The 13,757-nt window shown below is 50.5% G+C and overlaps 34 non-coding genes across 34 annotated transcripts; all 34 read left to right on the top strand.

The window, feature by feature from the left end:
- Positions 1-279: 279 nt before the first annotated feature.
- Positions 280-353, top strand: trnat-cgu (transfer RNA threonine (anticodon CGU)). Its single transcript has one exon. It is a non-coding gene; the product is annotated as a tRNA-Thr (tRNA).
- A 506-nt stretch (positions 354-859) lies between these two features.
- trnat-ugu (transfer RNA threonine (anticodon UGU)) lies at positions 860-933 on the top strand. Its single transcript has one exon. It is a non-coding gene; the product is annotated as a tRNA-Thr (tRNA).
- A 179-nt stretch (positions 934-1,112) lies between these two features.
- Positions 1,113-1,202, top strand: trnar-ucu (transfer RNA arginine (anticodon UCU)). Its single transcript is given in 2 exon segments — positions 1,113-1,149; positions 1,167-1,202. It is a non-coding gene; the product is annotated as a tRNA-Arg (tRNA).
- Positions 1,203-1,316: 114 nt separating this feature from the next.
- Positions 1,317-1,390, top strand: trnat-agu (transfer RNA threonine (anticodon AGU)). Its single transcript has one exon. It is a non-coding gene; the product is annotated as a tRNA-Thr (tRNA).
- A 486-nt stretch (positions 1,391-1,876) lies between these two features.
- Positions 1,877-1,950, top strand: trnat-cgu (transfer RNA threonine (anticodon CGU)). Its single transcript has one exon. It is a non-coding gene; the product is annotated as a tRNA-Thr (tRNA).
- A 506-nt stretch (positions 1,951-2,456) lies between these two features.
- Positions 2,457-2,530, top strand: trnat-ugu (transfer RNA threonine (anticodon UGU)). The gene has a single exon. It is a non-coding gene; the product is annotated as a tRNA-Thr (tRNA).
- Positions 2,531-2,709: 179 nt separating this feature from the next.
- trnar-ucu (transfer RNA arginine (anticodon UCU)) lies at positions 2,710-2,799 on the top strand. Its single transcript is given in 2 exon segments — positions 2,710-2,746; positions 2,764-2,799. It is a non-coding gene; the product is annotated as a tRNA-Arg (tRNA).
- Positions 2,800-2,913: 114 nt separating this feature from the next.
- On the top strand, positions 2,914-2,987 carry trnat-agu (transfer RNA threonine (anticodon AGU)). Its single transcript has one exon. It is a non-coding gene; the product is annotated as a tRNA-Thr (tRNA).
- A 486-nt stretch (positions 2,988-3,473) lies between these two features.
- On the top strand, positions 3,474-3,547 carry trnat-cgu (transfer RNA threonine (anticodon CGU)). The gene has a single exon. It is a non-coding gene; the product is annotated as a tRNA-Thr (tRNA).
- Positions 3,548-4,053: 506 nt separating this feature from the next.
- trnat-ugu (transfer RNA threonine (anticodon UGU)) lies at positions 4,054-4,127 on the top strand. The gene has a single exon. It is a non-coding gene; the product is annotated as a tRNA-Thr (tRNA).
- Positions 4,128-4,306: 179 nt separating this feature from the next.
- Positions 4,307-4,396, top strand: trnar-ucu (transfer RNA arginine (anticodon UCU)). The gene is given in 2 exon segments: positions 4,307-4,343; positions 4,361-4,396. It is a non-coding gene; the product is annotated as a tRNA-Arg (tRNA).
- A 114-nt stretch (positions 4,397-4,510) lies between these two features.
- Positions 4,511-4,584, top strand: trnat-agu (transfer RNA threonine (anticodon AGU)). Its single transcript has one exon. It is a non-coding gene; the product is annotated as a tRNA-Thr (tRNA).
- Positions 4,585-5,070: 486 nt separating this feature from the next.
- Positions 5,071-5,144, top strand: trnat-cgu (transfer RNA threonine (anticodon CGU)). Its single transcript has one exon. It is a non-coding gene; the product is annotated as a tRNA-Thr (tRNA).
- A 506-nt stretch (positions 5,145-5,650) lies between these two features.
- trnat-ugu (transfer RNA threonine (anticodon UGU)) lies at positions 5,651-5,724 on the top strand. Its single transcript has one exon. It is a non-coding gene; the product is annotated as a tRNA-Thr (tRNA).
- Positions 5,725-5,903: 179 nt separating this feature from the next.
- On the top strand, positions 5,904-5,993 carry trnar-ucu (transfer RNA arginine (anticodon UCU)). Its single transcript is given in 2 exon segments — positions 5,904-5,940; positions 5,958-5,993. It is a non-coding gene; the product is annotated as a tRNA-Arg (tRNA).
- A 114-nt stretch (positions 5,994-6,107) lies between these two features.
- On the top strand, positions 6,108-6,181 carry trnat-agu (transfer RNA threonine (anticodon AGU)). The gene has a single exon. It is a non-coding gene; the product is annotated as a tRNA-Thr (tRNA).
- A 486-nt stretch (positions 6,182-6,667) lies between these two features.
- On the top strand, positions 6,668-6,741 carry trnat-cgu (transfer RNA threonine (anticodon CGU)). The gene has a single exon. It is a non-coding gene; the product is annotated as a tRNA-Thr (tRNA).
- Positions 6,742-7,247: 506 nt separating this feature from the next.
- trnat-ugu (transfer RNA threonine (anticodon UGU)) lies at positions 7,248-7,321 on the top strand. The gene has a single exon. It is a non-coding gene; the product is annotated as a tRNA-Thr (tRNA).
- A 179-nt stretch (positions 7,322-7,500) lies between these two features.
- On the top strand, positions 7,501-7,590 carry trnar-ucu (transfer RNA arginine (anticodon UCU)). Its single transcript is given in 2 exon segments — positions 7,501-7,537; positions 7,555-7,590. It is a non-coding gene; the product is annotated as a tRNA-Arg (tRNA).
- A 114-nt stretch (positions 7,591-7,704) lies between these two features.
- Positions 7,705-7,778, top strand: trnat-agu (transfer RNA threonine (anticodon AGU)). Its single transcript has one exon. It is a non-coding gene; the product is annotated as a tRNA-Thr (tRNA).
- Positions 7,779-8,264: 486 nt separating this feature from the next.
- On the top strand, positions 8,265-8,338 carry trnat-cgu (transfer RNA threonine (anticodon CGU)). Its single transcript has one exon. It is a non-coding gene; the product is annotated as a tRNA-Thr (tRNA).
- A 506-nt stretch (positions 8,339-8,844) lies between these two features.
- Positions 8,845-8,918, top strand: trnat-ugu (transfer RNA threonine (anticodon UGU)). Its single transcript has one exon. It is a non-coding gene; the product is annotated as a tRNA-Thr (tRNA).
- Positions 8,919-9,097: 179 nt separating this feature from the next.
- trnar-ucu (transfer RNA arginine (anticodon UCU)) lies at positions 9,098-9,187 on the top strand. Its single transcript is given in 2 exon segments — positions 9,098-9,134; positions 9,152-9,187. It is a non-coding gene; the product is annotated as a tRNA-Arg (tRNA).
- A 114-nt stretch (positions 9,188-9,301) lies between these two features.
- On the top strand, positions 9,302-9,375 carry trnat-agu (transfer RNA threonine (anticodon AGU)). Its single transcript has one exon. It is a non-coding gene; the product is annotated as a tRNA-Thr (tRNA).
- Positions 9,376-9,861: 486 nt separating this feature from the next.
- trnat-cgu (transfer RNA threonine (anticodon CGU)) lies at positions 9,862-9,935 on the top strand. The gene has a single exon. It is a non-coding gene; the product is annotated as a tRNA-Thr (tRNA).
- Positions 9,936-10,435: 500 nt separating this feature from the next.
- Positions 10,436-10,509, top strand: trnat-ugu (transfer RNA threonine (anticodon UGU)). Its single transcript has one exon. It is a non-coding gene; the product is annotated as a tRNA-Thr (tRNA).
- Positions 10,510-10,688: 179 nt separating this feature from the next.
- Positions 10,689-10,778, top strand: trnar-ucu (transfer RNA arginine (anticodon UCU)). The gene is given in 2 exon segments: positions 10,689-10,725; positions 10,743-10,778. It is a non-coding gene; the product is annotated as a tRNA-Arg (tRNA).
- Positions 10,779-10,893: 115 nt separating this feature from the next.
- On the top strand, positions 10,894-10,974 carry trnat-agu (transfer RNA threonine (anticodon AGU)). Its single transcript has one exon. It is a non-coding gene; the product is annotated as a tRNA-Thr (tRNA).
- Positions 10,975-11,460: 486 nt separating this feature from the next.
- trnat-cgu (transfer RNA threonine (anticodon CGU)) lies at positions 11,461-11,534 on the top strand. The gene has a single exon. It is a non-coding gene; the product is annotated as a tRNA-Thr (tRNA).
- Positions 11,535-12,040: 506 nt separating this feature from the next.
- Positions 12,041-12,114, top strand: trnat-ugu (transfer RNA threonine (anticodon UGU)). Its single transcript has one exon. It is a non-coding gene; the product is annotated as a tRNA-Thr (tRNA).
- Positions 12,115-12,293: 179 nt separating this feature from the next.
- Positions 12,294-12,383, top strand: trnar-ucu (transfer RNA arginine (anticodon UCU)). Its single transcript is given in 2 exon segments — positions 12,294-12,330; positions 12,348-12,383. It is a non-coding gene; the product is annotated as a tRNA-Arg (tRNA).
- A 114-nt stretch (positions 12,384-12,497) lies between these two features.
- trnat-agu (transfer RNA threonine (anticodon AGU)) lies at positions 12,498-12,571 on the top strand. The gene has a single exon. It is a non-coding gene; the product is annotated as a tRNA-Thr (tRNA).
- A 486-nt stretch (positions 12,572-13,057) lies between these two features.
- trnat-cgu (transfer RNA threonine (anticodon CGU)) lies at positions 13,058-13,131 on the top strand. Its single transcript has one exon. It is a non-coding gene; the product is annotated as a tRNA-Thr (tRNA).
- A 500-nt stretch (positions 13,132-13,631) lies between these two features.
- Positions 13,632-13,705, top strand: trnat-ugu (transfer RNA threonine (anticodon UGU)). Its single transcript has one exon. It is a non-coding gene; the product is annotated as a tRNA-Thr (tRNA).
- The last annotated feature ends 52 nt before the right edge of the window (positions 13,706-13,757 follow it).

Genomic DNA, 13,757 nt, shown 5'->3' with positions numbered 1-13,757 from the left:
GGACTGCTGCAAGCCTGGAAGGAGCTGCTGCACGTGGCGCAGAGTGTAGCGCATTGGGCTATTAGTCTCCGGTGTGAGGCCATTTAAAGTTTGTGGGTTTGAGTCAAAACAGATTGGTGACTTCTTGCCTTTCGTTTATCATTAAATTGCACGCTTATGCCCTCTGGCAACAGAAAGTTGTGAAAAATCTCATAAGCTGACCAGCACGTGGACCTTTGTCCTCACCGCTGGATGTTTTGATCAACTTACTCACCCTCCCAGAGCTGTAGGGCTCTGCTTGGCGCCGTGGCTTAGTTGGTTAAAGCGTCTGTCTCGTAAACAGGAGATCCTGGGTTCAAATCCCAGCGGTGCCTTTAGCGTCCCCTGTGTGCCTCAAGCATGTGCTTTTCTGAGATCGGACTGCAAACAGGGATAGCAAAGGCAGCAGGCGATTGCATTTCCAAACCAGATCCTGATAATGCTGACGCTCTTTTGAACAGGTCAACACTTGCTGACAGGCTCTGTGGTACAATAGATAGCAAACTGGACTTCTAGACGGCCAGATGAGGCCATTGCTGTGCAGAGCCTGGCCGTTGGCCTCTTATCTGGATGCTTTAATCCTCTAAGTGCCCCTCCCTGAGAGAGTGTGTGCAGGTTGGCGCCGTGGCTTAGTTGGTTAAAGCTTGTGTAGTAAATAGGACATACTGAATTCAAATCTCAGCACTGTCTTTGCTGGTTATCAAACACCACCTTGGGTTGTATGGTTTTGCTTTGCGCAATCATGCGGTACAGAGGAGCGTCAGAGCAACATGCGATTTCATTTGCCAACCACCCCTCAGCTGCTGCCGAACAATTCTGACCCAAGTCAACAACGCTTCAGGGCGCCGTGGCTTAGCTGGTCAAAGCGCTTGTCTTGTAAACAGGAGATCCTGGGTTCGATTCCCAGCGGTGCCTTTTAACAGGTGGCTCTGCTCTGTGGGTTCTTTCTGGGAAAGGAAGCCCTTACAGATACTCCGCTTTTCCAACCACATACCAATTGCAGAGAGGCCCACATATCTTGTCCTTCCCGCTCCCCAAATACCTGAACTCAATTCAACGCACTGGAACAGCCAGGAAAAAAAAACTCCACACGTGGCTCTGTGGCGCAATGGATAGCGCATTGGACTTCTAGACTGCCAGATGAGGCCATTCAAAGGTTGTGGGTTCGAGTCCCACCAGAGTCGTTGCTTTTGGCTTTCTGTTAATGGCGCTTGGCCAACAAACACATATGCTCTCTGGCCACCCCTCCGGACTTATAAAACTCTAAATCTCACTTTCTTGGCAGGTACATGCAAGTTGGCGCCGTGGCTTAGTTGGTTAAAGCGCCTGTCTAGTAAACAGGAGATCCTGGGTTCGAATCCCAGCGGTGCCTTTGCTGGTGATCAAGTGACGCCTTGGGCTGTGAGGTTTTGCTCTCCGTAAAAAAGGGGGTACAGAGGAGTGCCAGAGCAGCATGCAATTTAATTTGCGAACCACCCCTCAGATGCTGCCGAACAATACTGGCCAGAGTCATCTCAGCGATGCAGCATGGCTCAGCTGGTCAAAGAGCTTGCCTTGCAAACAGGTGATCCTTGGTTTAGGACTGCTGCAAGCCTGGAAGGAGCTGCTGCACGTGGCGCAGAGTGTAGCGCATTGGGCTATTAGTCTCCGGTGTGAGGCCATTTAAAGTTTGTGGGTTTGAGTCAAAACAGATTGGTGACTTCTTGCCTTTCGTTTATCATTAAATTGCACGCTTATGCCCTCTGGCAACAGAAAGTTGTGAAAAATCTCATAAGCTGACCAGCACGTGGACCTTTGTCCTCACCGCTGGATGTTTTGATCAACTTACTCACCCTCCCAGAGCTGTAGGGCTCTGCTTGGCGCCGTGGCTTAGTTGGTTAAAGCGTCTGTCTCGTAAACAGGAGATCCTGGGTTCAAATCCCAGCGGTGCCTTTAGCGTCCCCTGTGTGCCTCAAGCATGTGCTTTTCTGAGATCGGACTGCAAACAGGGATAGCAAAGGCAGCAGGCGATTGCATTTCCAAACCAGATCCTGATAATGCTGACGCTCTTTTGAACAGGTCAACACTTGCTGACAGGCTCTGTGGTACAATAGATAGCAAACTGGACTTCTAGACGGCCAGATGAGGCCATTGCTGTGCAGAGCCTGGCCGTTGGCCTCTTATCTGGATGCTTTAATCCTCTAAGTGCCCCTCCCTGAGAGAGTGTGTGCAGGTTGGCGCCGTGGCTTAGTTGGTTAAAGCTTGTGTAGTAAATAGGACATACTGAATTCAAATCTCAGCACTGTCTTTGCTGGTTATCAAACACCACCTTGGGTTGTATGGTTTTGCTTTGCGCAATCATGCGGTACAGAGGAGCGTCAGAGCAACATGCGATTTCATTTGCCAACCACCCCTCAGCTGCTGCCGAACAATTCTGACCCAAGTCAACAACGCAGCAGGGCGCCGTGGCTTAGCTGGTCAAAGCGCTTGTCTTGTAAACAGGCGATCCTGGGTTCGATTCCCAGCGGTGCCTTTTAACAGGTGGCTCTGCTCTGTGGGTTCTTTCTGGGAAAGGAAGCCCTTACAGATACTCCGCTTTTCCAACCACATACCAATTGCAGAGAGGCCCACATATCTTGTCCTTCCCGCTCCCCAAATACCTGAACTCAATTCAACGCACTGGAACAGCCAGGAAAAAAAAACTCCACACGTGGCTCTGTGGCGCAATGGATAGCGCATTGGACTTCTAGACTGCCAGATGAGGCCATTCAAAGGTTGTGGGTTCGAGTCCCACCAGAGTCGTTGCTTTTGGCTTTCTGTTAATGGCGCTTGGCCAACAAACACATATGCTCTCTGGCCACCCCTCCGGACTTATAAAACTCTAAATCTCACTTTCTTGGCAGGTACATGCAAGTTGGCGCCGTGGCTTAGTTGGTTAAAGCGCCTGTCTAGTAAACAGGAGATCCTGGGTTCGAATCCCAGCGTTGCCTTTGCTGGTGATCAAGTGACGCCTTGGGCTGTGAGGTTTTGCTCTCCGTAAAAAAGGGGGTGCAGAGGAGTGCCAGAGCAGCATGCAATTTAATTTGCGAACCACCCCTCAGATGCTGCCGAACAATACTGGCCAGAGTCATCTCAGCGATGCAGCATGGCTCAGCTGGTCAAAGAGCTTGCCTTGCAAACAGGTGATCCTTGGTTTAGGACTGCTGCAAGCCTGGAAGGAGCTGCTGCACGTGGCGCAGAGTGTAGCGCATTGGGCTATTAGTCTCCGGTGTGAGGCCATTTAAAGTTTGTGGGTTTGAGTCAAAACAGATTGGTGACTTCTTGCCTTTCGTTTATCATTAAATTGCACGCTTATGCCCTCTGGCAACAGAAAGTTGTGAAAAATCTCATAAGCTGACCAGCACGTGGACCTTTGTCCTCACCGCTGGATGTTTTGATCAACTTACTCACCCTCCCAGAGCTGTAGGACTCTGCTTGGCGCCGTGGCTTAGTTGGTTAAAGCGTCTGTCTCGTAAACAGGAGATCCTGGGTTCAAATCCCAGCGGTGCCTTTAGCGTCCCCTGTGTGCCTCAAGCATGTGCTTTTCTGAGATCGGACTGCAAACAGGGATAGCAAAGGCAGCAGGCGATTGCATTTCCAAACCAGATCCTGATAATGCTGACGCTCTTTTGAACAGGTCAACACTTGCTGACAGGCTCTGTGGTACAATAGATAGCAAACTGGACTTCTAGACGGCCAGATGAGGCCATTGCTGTGCAGAGCCTGGCCGTTGGCCTCTTATCTGGATGCTTTAATCCTCTAAGTGCCCCTCCCTGAGAGAGTGTGTGCAGGTTGGCGCCGTGGCTTAGTTGGTTAAAGCTTGTGTAGTAAATAGGACATACTGAATTCAAATCTCAGCACTGTCTTTGCTGGTTATCAAACACCACCTTGGGTTGTATGGTTTTGCTTTGCGCAATCATGCGGTACAGAGGAGCGTCAGAGCAACATGCGATTTCATTTGCCAACCACCCCTCAGCTGCTGCCGAACAATTCTGACCCAAGTCAACAACGCAGCAGGGCGCCGTGGCTTAGCTGGTCAAAGCGCTTGTCTTGTAAACAGGAGATCCTGGGTTCGATTCCCAGCGGTGCCTTTTAACAGGTGGCTCTGCTCTGTGGGTTCTTTCTGGGAAAGGAAGCCCTTACAGATACTCCGCTTTTCCAACCACATACCAATTGCAGAGAGGCCCACATATCTTGTCCTTCCCGCTCCCCAAATACCTGAACTCAATTCAACGCACTGGAACAGCCAGGAAAAAAAAACTCCACACGTGGCTCTGTGGCGCAATGCATAGCGCATTGGACTTCTAGACTGCCAGATGAGGCCATTCAAAGGTTGTGGGTTCGAGTCCCACCAGAGTCGTTGCTTTTGGCTTTCTGTTAATGGCGCTTGGCCAACAAACACATATGCTCTCTGGCCACCCCTCCGGACTTATAAAACTCTAAATCTCACTTTCTTGGCAGGTACATGCAAGTTGGCGCCGTGGCTTAGTTGGTTAAAGCGCCTGTCTAGTAAACAGGAGATCCTGGGTTCGAATCCCAGCGGTGCCTTTGCTGGTGATCAAGTGACGCCTTGGGCTGTGAGGTTTTGCTCTCCGTAAAAAAGGGGGTACAGAGGAGTGCCAGAGCAGCATGCAATTTAATTTGCGAACCACCCCTCAGATGCTGCCGAACAATACTGGCCAGAGTCATCTCAGCGATGCAGCATGGCTCAGCTGGTCAAAGAGCTTGCCTTGCAAACAGGTGATCCTTGGTTTAGGACTGCTGCAAGCCTGGAAGGAGCTGCTGCACGTGGCGCAGAGTGTAGCGCATTGGGCTATTAGTCTCCGGTGTGAGGCCATTTAAAGTTTGTGGGTTTGAGTCAAAACATATTGGTGACTTCTTGCCTTTCGTTTATCATTAAATTGCATGCTTATGCCCTCTGGCAACAGAAAGTTGTGAAAAATCTCATAAGCTGACCAGCATGTGGACCTTTGTCCTCACCGCTGGATGTTTTGATCAACTTACTCACCCTCCCAGAGCTGTAGGGCTCTGCTTGGCGCCGTGGCTTAGTTGGTTAAAGCGTCTGTCTCGTAAACAGGAGATCCTGGGTTCAAATCCCAGCGGTGCCTTTAGCGTCCCCTGTGTGCCTCAAGCATGTGCTTTTCTGAGATCGGACTGCAAACAGGGATAGCAAAGGCAGCAGGCGATTGCATTTCCAAACCAGATCCTGATAATGCTGACGCTCTTTTGAACAGGTCAACACTTGCTGACAGGCTCTGTGGTACAATAGATAGCAAACTGGACTTCTAGACGGCCAGATGAGGCCATTGCTGTGCAGAGCCTGGCCGTTGGCCTCTTATCTGGATGCTTTAATCCTCTAAGTGCCCCTCCCTGAGAGAGTGTGTGCAGGTTGGCGCCGTGGCTTAGTTGGTTAAAGCTTGTGTAGTAAATAGGACATACTGAATTCAAATCTCAGCACTGTCTTTGCTGGTTATCAAACACCACCTTGGGTTGTATGGTTTTGCTTTGCGCAATCATGCGGTACAGAGGAGCGTCAGAGCAACATGCGATTTCATTTGCCAACCACCCCTCAGCTGCTGCCGAACAATTCTGACCCAAGTCAACAACGCAGCAGGGCGCCGTGGCTTAGCTGGTCAAAGCGCTTGTCTTGTAAACAGGCGATCCTGGGTTCGATTCCCAGTGGTGCCTTTTAACAGGTGGCTCTGCTCTGTGGGTTCTTTCTGGGAAAGGAAGCCCTTACAGATACTCCGCTTTTCCAACCACATACCAATTGCAGAGAGGCCCACATATCTTGTCCTTCCCGCTCCCCAAATACCTGAACTCAATTCAACGCACTGGAACAGCCAGGAAAAAAAAACTCCACACGTGGCTCTGTGGCGCAATGGATAGCGCATTGGACTTCTAGACTGCCAGATGAGGCCATTCAAAGGTTGTGGGTTCGAGTCCCACCAGAGTCGTTGCTTTTGGCTTTCTGTTAATGGCGCTTGGCCAACAAACACATATGCTCTCTGGCCACCCCTCCGGACTTATAAAACTCTAAATCTCACTTTCTTGGCAGGTACATGCAAGTTGGCGCCGTGGCTTAGTTGGTTAAAGCGCCTGTCTAGTAAACAGGAGATCCTGGGTTCGAATCCCAGCGTTGCCTTTGCTGGTGATCAAGTGACGCCTTGGGCTGTGAGGTTTTGCTCTCCGTAAAAAAGGGGGTGCAGAGGAGTGCCAGAGCAGCATGCAATTTAATTTGCGAACCACCCCTCAGATGCTGCCGAACAATACTGGCCAGAGTCATCTCAGCGATGCAGCATGGCTCAGCTGGTCAAAGAGCTTGCCTTGCAAACAGGTGATCCTTGGTTTAGGACTGCTGCAAGCCTGGAAGGAGCTGCTGCACGTGGCGCAGAGTGTAGCGCATTGGGCTATTAGTCTCCGGTGTGAGGCCATTTAAAGTTTGTGGGTTTGAGTCAAAACAGATTGGTGACTTCTTGCCTTTCGTTTATCATTAAATTGCACGCTTATGCCCTCTGGCAACAGAAAGTTGTGAAAAATCTCATAAGCTGACCAGCACGTGGACCTTTGTCCTCACCGCTGGATGTTTTGATCAACTTACTCACCCTCCCAGAGCTGTAGGGCTCTGCTTGGCGCCGTGGCTTAGTTGGTTAAAGCGTCTGTCTCGTAAACAGGAGATCCTGGGTTCAAATCCCAGCGGTGCCTTTAGCGTCCCCTGTGTGCCTCAAGCATGTGCTTTTCTGAGATCGGACTGCAAACAGGGATAGCAAAGGCAGCAGGCGATTGCATTTCCAAACCAGATCCTGATAATGCTGACGCTCTTTTGAACAGGTCAACACTTGCTGACAGGCTCTGTGGTACAATAGATAGCAAACTGGACTTCTAGACGGCCAGATGAGGCCATTGCTGTGCAGAGCCTGGCCGTTGGCCTCTTATCTGGATGCTTTAATCCTCTAAGTGCCCCTCCCTGAGAGAGTGTGTGCAGGTTGGCGCCGTGGCTTAGTTGGTTAAAGCTTGTGTAGTAAATAGGACATACTGAATTCAAATCTCAGCACTGTCTTTGCTGGTTATCAAACACCACCTTGGGTTGTATGGTTTTGCTTTGCGCAATCATGCGGTACAGAGGAGCGTCAGAGCAACATGCGGTTTCATTTGCCAACCACCCCTCAGCTGCTGCCGAACAATTCTGACCCAAGTCAACAACGCAGCAGGGCGCCGTGGCTTAGCTGGTCAAAGCGCTTGTCTTGTAAACAGGAGATCCTGGGTTCGATTCCCAGCGGTGCCTTTTAACAGGTGGCTCTGCTCTGTGGGTTCTTTCTGGGAAAGGAAGCCCTTACAGATACTCCGCTTTTCCAACCACATACCAATTGCAGAGAGGCCCACATATCTTGTCCTTCCCGCTCCCCAAATACCTGAACTCAATTCAACGCACTGGAACAGCCAGGAAAAAAAAACTCCACACGTGGCTCTGTGGCGCAATGGATAGCGCATTGGACTTCTAGACTGCCAGATGAGGCCATTCAAAGGTTGTGGGTTCGAGTCCCACCAGAGTCGTTGCTTTTGGCTTTCTGTTAATGGCGCTTGGCCAACAAACACATATGCTCTCTGGCCACCCCTCCGGACTTATAAAACTCTAAATCTCACTTTCTTGGCAGGTACATGCAAGTTGGCGCCGTGGCTTAGTTGGTTAAAGCGCCTGTCTAGTAAACAGGAGATCCTGGGTTCGAATCCCAGCGGTGCCTTTGCTGGTGATCAAGTGACGCCTTGGGCTGTGAGGTTTTGCTCTCCGTAAAAAAGGGGGTACAGAGGAGTGCCAGAGCAGCATGCAATTTAATTTGCGAACCACCCCTCAGATGCTGCCGAACAATACTGGCCAGAGTCATCTCAGCGATGCAGCATGGCTCAGCTGGTCAAAGAGCTTGCCTTGCAAACAGGTGATCCTTGGTTTAGGACTGCTGCAAGCCTGGAAGGAGCTGCTGCACGTGGCGCAGAGTGTAGCGCATTGGGCTATTAGTCTCCGGTGTGAGGCCATTTAAAGTTTGTGGGTTTGAGTCAAAACAGATTGGTGACTTCTTGCCTTTCGTTTATCATTAAATTGCACGCTTATGCCCTCTGGCAACAGAAAGTTGTGAAAAATCTCATAAGCTGACCAGCACGTGGACCTTTGTCCTCACCGCTGGATGTTTTGATCAACTTACTCACCCTCCCAGAGCTGTAGGGCTCTGCTTGGCGCCGTGGCTTAGTTGGTTAAAGCGTCTGTCTCGTAAACAGGAGATCCTGGGTTCAAATCCCAGCGGTGCCTTTAGCGTCCCCTGTGTGCCTCAAGCATGTGCTTTTCTGAGATCGGACTGCAAACAGGGATAGCAAAGGCAGCAGGCGATTGCATTTCCAAACCAGATCCTGATAATGCTGACGCTCTTTTGAACAGGTCAACACTTGCTGACAGGCTCTGTGGTACAATAGATAGCAAACTGGACTTCTAGACGGCCAGATGAGGCCATTGCTGTGCAGAGCCTGGCCGTTGGCCTCTTATCTGGATGCTTTAATCCTCTAAGTGCCCCTCCCTGAGAGAGTGTGTGCAGGTTGGCGCCGTGGCTTAGTTGGTTAAAGCTTGTGTAGTAAATAGGACATACTGAATTCAAATCTCAGCACTGTCTTTGCTGGTTATCAAACACCACCTTGGGTTGTATGGTTTTGCTTTGCGCAATCATGCGGTACAGAGGAGCGTCACAGCAACATGCGATTTCATTTGCCAACCACCCCTCAGCTGCTGCCGAACAATTCTGACCCAAGTCAACAACGCAGCAGGGCGCCGTGGCTTAGCTGGTCAAAGCGCTTGTCTTGTAAACAGGCGATCCTGGGTTCGATTCCCAGCGGTGCCTTTTAACAGGTGGCTCTGCTCTGTGGGTTCTTTCTGGGAAAGGAAGCCCTTACAGATACTCCGCTTTTCCAACCACATACCAATTGCAGAGAGGCCCACATATCTTGTCCTTCCCGCTCCCCAAATACCTGAACTCAATTCAACGCACTGGAACAGCCAGGAAAAAAAAACTCCACACGTGGCTCTGTGGCGCAATGGATAGCGCATTGGACTTCTAGACTGCCAGATGAGGCCATTCAAAGGTTGTGGGTTCGAGTCCCACCAGAGTCGTTGCTTTTGGCTTTCTGTTAATGGCGCTTGGCCAACAAACACATATGCTCTCTGGCCACCCCTCCGGACTTATAAAACTCTAAATCTCACTTTCTTGGCAGGTACATGCAAGTTGGCGCCGTGGCTTAGTTGGTTAAAGCGCCTGTCTAGTAAACAGGAGATCCTGGGTTCGAATCCCAGCGTTGCCTTTGCTGGTGATCAAGTGACGCCTTTGGCTGTGAGGTTTTGCTCTCCGTAAAAAAGGGGGTGCAGAGGAGTGCCAGAGCAGCATGCAATTTAATTTGCGAACCACCCCTCAGATGCTGCCGAACAATACTGGCCAGAGTCATCTCAGCGATGCAGCATGGCTCAGCTGGTCAAAGAGCTTGCCTTGCAAACAGGTGATCCTTGGTTTAGGACTGCTGCAAGCCTGGAAGGAGCTGCTGCACGTGGCGCAGAGTGTAGCGCATTGGGCTATTAGTCTCCGGTGTGAGGCCATTTAAAGTTTGTGGGTTTGAGTCCAAACAGATTGGTGACTTCTTGCCTTTCGTTTATCATTAAATTGCACGCTTATGCCCTCTGGCAACAGAAAGTTGTGAAAAATCTCATAAGCTGACCAGCATGTGGACCTTTGTCCTCACCGCTGGATGTTTTGATCAACTTACTCACCCTCCCAGAGCTGTAGGGCTCTGCTTGGCGCCGTGGCTTAGTTGGTTAAAGCGTCTGTCTCGTAAACAGGAGATCCTGGGTTCAAATCCCAGCGGTGCCTTTAGCGTCCCCTGTGTGCCTCAAGCATGTGCTTTTCTGAGATCGGACTGCAAACAGGGATAGCAAAGGCAGCAGGCGATTCCAAACCAGATCCTGATAATGCTGACGCTCTTTTGAACAGGTCAACACTTGCTGACAGGCTCTGTGGTACAATAGATAGCAAACTGGACTTCTAGACGGCCAGATGAGGCCATTGCTGTGCAGAGCCTGGCCGTTGGCCTCTTATCTGGATGCTTTAATCCTCTAAGTGCCCCTCCCTGAGAGAGTGTGTGCAGGTTGGCGCCGTGGCTTAGTTGGTTAAAGCTTGTGTATTAAATAGGACATACTGAATTCAAATCTCAGCACTGTCTTTGCTGGTTATCAAACACCACCTTGGGTTGTATGGTTTTGCTTTGCGCAATCATGCGGTACAGAGGAGCGTCAGAGCAACATGCGATTTCATTTGCCAACCACCCCTCAGCTGCTGCCGAACAATTCTGACCCAAGTCAACAACGCAGCAGGGCGCCATGGCTTAGCTGGTCAAAGCGCTTGTCTTGTAAACAGGAGATCCTGGGTTCGATTCCCAGCGGTGCCTTTTAACAGGTGGCTCTGCTCTGTGGGTTCTTTCTGGGAAAGGAAGCCCTCACAGATACTCCGCTTTTCCAACCACATACCAATTGCAGAGAGGCCCACATATCTTGTCCTTCCCGCTCCCCAAATACCTGAACTCAATTCAACGCACTGGAACAGCCAGGAAAAAAAAACTGCACACGTGGCTCTGTGGCGCAATGGATAGCGCATTGGACTTCTAGACTGCTAGATGAGGCCATTCAAAGGTTGTGGGTTCGAGTCCCACCAGAGTCGTTGCTTTTGGCTTTCTGTTAATGGCGCTTGGCCAACAAACACATATGCTCTCTGGCCTGCCCCTCCGGACTTATAAAACTCTAAATCTCACTTTCTTGGCAGGTACATGCAAGTTGGCGCCGTGGCTTAGTTGGTTAAAGCGCCTGTCTAGTAAACAGGAGATCCTGGGTTCGAATCCCAGCCGAATCTGGTGCCTTTGCTGGTGATCAAGTGACGCCTTGGGCTGTGAGGTTTTGCTCTCCGTAAAAAAGGGGGTGCAGAGGAGTGCCAGAGCAGCATGCAATTTAATTTGTGAACCACCCCTCAGATGCTGCCGAACAATACTGGCCAGAGTCATCTCAGCGATGCAGCATGGCTCAGCTGGTCAAAGAGCTTGCCTTGCAAACAGGTGATCCTTGGTTTAGGACTGCTGCAAGCCTGGAAGGAGCTGCTGCACGTGGCGCAGAGTGTAGCGCATTGGGCTATTAGTCTCCGGTGTGAGGCCATTTAAAGTTTGTGGGTTTGAGTCAAAACAGATTGGTGACTTCTTGCCTTTCGTTTATCATTAAATTGCACGCTTATGCCCTCTGGCAACAGAAAGTTGTGAAAAATCTCATAAGCTGACCAGCACGTGGACCTTTGTCCTCACCGCTGGATGTTTTGATCAACTTACTCACCCTCCCAGAGCTGTAGGGCTCTGCTTGGCGCCGTGGCTTAGTTGGTTAAAGCGTCTGTCTCGTAAACAGGAGATCCTGGGTTCAAATCCCAGCGGTGCCTTTAGCGTCCCCTGTGTGCCTCAAGCATGTGCTTTTCTGAGATCGGACTGCAAACAGGGATAGCAAAGGCAGCAGGCGATTGCATTTCCAAACCAGATCCTGATAATGCTGACGCTCTTTTGAACAGGTCAACACTTGCTGACAGGCTCTGTGGTACAATAGATAGCAAACTGGACTTCTAGACGGCCAGATGAGGCCATTGCTGTGCAGAGCCTGGCCGTTGGCCTCTTATCTGGATGCTTTAATCCTCTAAGTGCCCCTCCCTGAGAGAGTGTGTGCAGGTTGGCGCCGTGGCTTAGTTGGTTAAAGCTTGTGTAGTAAATAGGACATACTGAATTCAAATCTCAGCACTGTCTTTGCTGGTTATCAAACACCACCTTGGGTTGTATGGTTTTGCTTTGCGCAATCATGCGGTACAGAGGAGCGTCAGAGCAACCTGCGATTTCAGTTGCCAACCACCCCTCAGCTGCTGCCGAACAATTCTGACCCAAGTCAACAACGCAGCAGGGCGCCGTGGCTTAGCTGGTCAAAGCGCTTGTCTTGTAAACAGGAGATCCTGGGTTCGATTCCCAGCGGTGCCTTTTAACAGGTGGCTCTGCTCTGTGGGTTCTTTCTGGGAAAGGAAGCCCTTACAGATACTCCGCTTTTCCAACCACATACCAATTGCAGAGAGGCCCACATATCTTGTCCTTCCCGCTCCCCAAATACCTGAACTCAATTCAACGCACTGGAACAGCCAGGAAAAAAAAACTCCACACGTGGCTCTGTGGCGCAATGGATAGCGCATTGGACTTCTAGACTGCCAGATGAGGCCATTCAAAGGTTGTGGGTTCGAGTCCCACCAGAGTCGTTGCTTTTGGCTTTCTGTTAATGGCGCTTGGCCAACAAACACATATGCTCTCTGGCCACCCCTCCGGACTTATAAAACTCTAAATCTCACTTTCTTGGCAGGTACATGCAAGTTGGCGCCGTGGCTTAGTTGGTTAAAGCGCCTGTCTAGTAAACAGGAGATCCTGGGTTCGAATCCCAGCGGTGCCTTTGCTGGTGATCAAGTGACGCCTTGGGCTGTGAGGTTTTGCTCTCCGTAAAAAAGGGGGTGCAGAGGAGTGCCAGAGCAGCATGCAATTTAATTTGCGAACCACCCCTCAGATGCTGCCGAACAATACTGGCCAGAGTCATCTCAGCGATGCAGCATGGCTCAGCTGGTCAAAGAGCTTGCCTTGCAAACAGGTGATCCTTGGTTTAGGACTGCTGCAAGCCTGGAAGGAGCTGCTGCACGTGGCGCAGAGTGTAGCGCATTGGGCTATTAGTCTCCGGTGTGAGGCCATTTAAAGTTTGTGGGTTTGAGTCAAAACAGATTGGTGACTTCTTGCCTTTCGTTTATCATTAAATTGCACGCTTATGCCCTCTGGCAACAGAAAGTTGTGAAAAATCTCATAAGCTGACCAGCACGTGGACCTTTGTCCTCACCGCTGGATGTTTTGATCAACTTACTCACCCTCCCAGAGCTGTAGGGCTCTGCTTGGCGCCGTGGCTTAGTTGGTTAAAGCGTCTGTCTCGTAAACAGGAGATCCTGGGTTCAAATCCCAGCGGTGCCTTTAGCGTCCCCTGTGTGCCTCAAGCATGTGCTTTTCTGAGATCGGACTGCAAACAGGGATAGCAAAGGCAGCAGGCGATTCCAAACCAGATCCTGATAATGCTGACGCTCTTTTGAACAGGTCAACACTTGCTGACAGGCTCTGTGGTACAATACATAGCAAACTGGACTTCTAGACGGCCAGATGAGGCCATTGCTGTGCAGAGCCTGGCCGTTGGCCTCTTATCTGGATGCTTTAATCCTCTAAGTGCCCCTCCCTGAGAGAGTGTGTGCAGGTTGGCGCCGTGGCTTAGTTGGTTAAAGCTTGTGTATTAAATAGGACATACTGAATTCAAATCTCAGCACTGTCTTTGCTGGTTATCAAACACCACCTTGGGTTGTATGGTTTTGCTTTGCGCAATCATGCGGTACAGAGGAGCGTCAGAGCAACATGCGATTTCATTTGCCAACCACCCCTCAGCTGCTGCCGAACAATTCTGACCCAAGTCAACAACGCAGCAGGGCGCCATGGCTTAGCTGGTCAAAGCGCTTGTCTTGTAAACAGGAGATACTGGGTTCGATTCCCAGCGGTGCCTTTTAACAGGTGGCTCTGCTCTGTGGGTTCTTTCTGGGAAAGGAAGCCCTTAC

This window comes from Carassius gibelio, chromosome B15 (assembly GCF_023724105.1).
Source record: "Carassius gibelio isolate Cgi1373 ecotype wild population from Czech Republic chromosome B15, carGib1.2-hapl.c, whole genome shotgun sequence".
Lineage (NCBI taxonomy): Eukaryota > Metazoa > Chordata > Actinopteri > Cypriniformes > Cyprinidae > Carassius > Carassius gibelio.
This window is presented reverse-complemented; position numbering and strand designations above follow the sequence as displayed.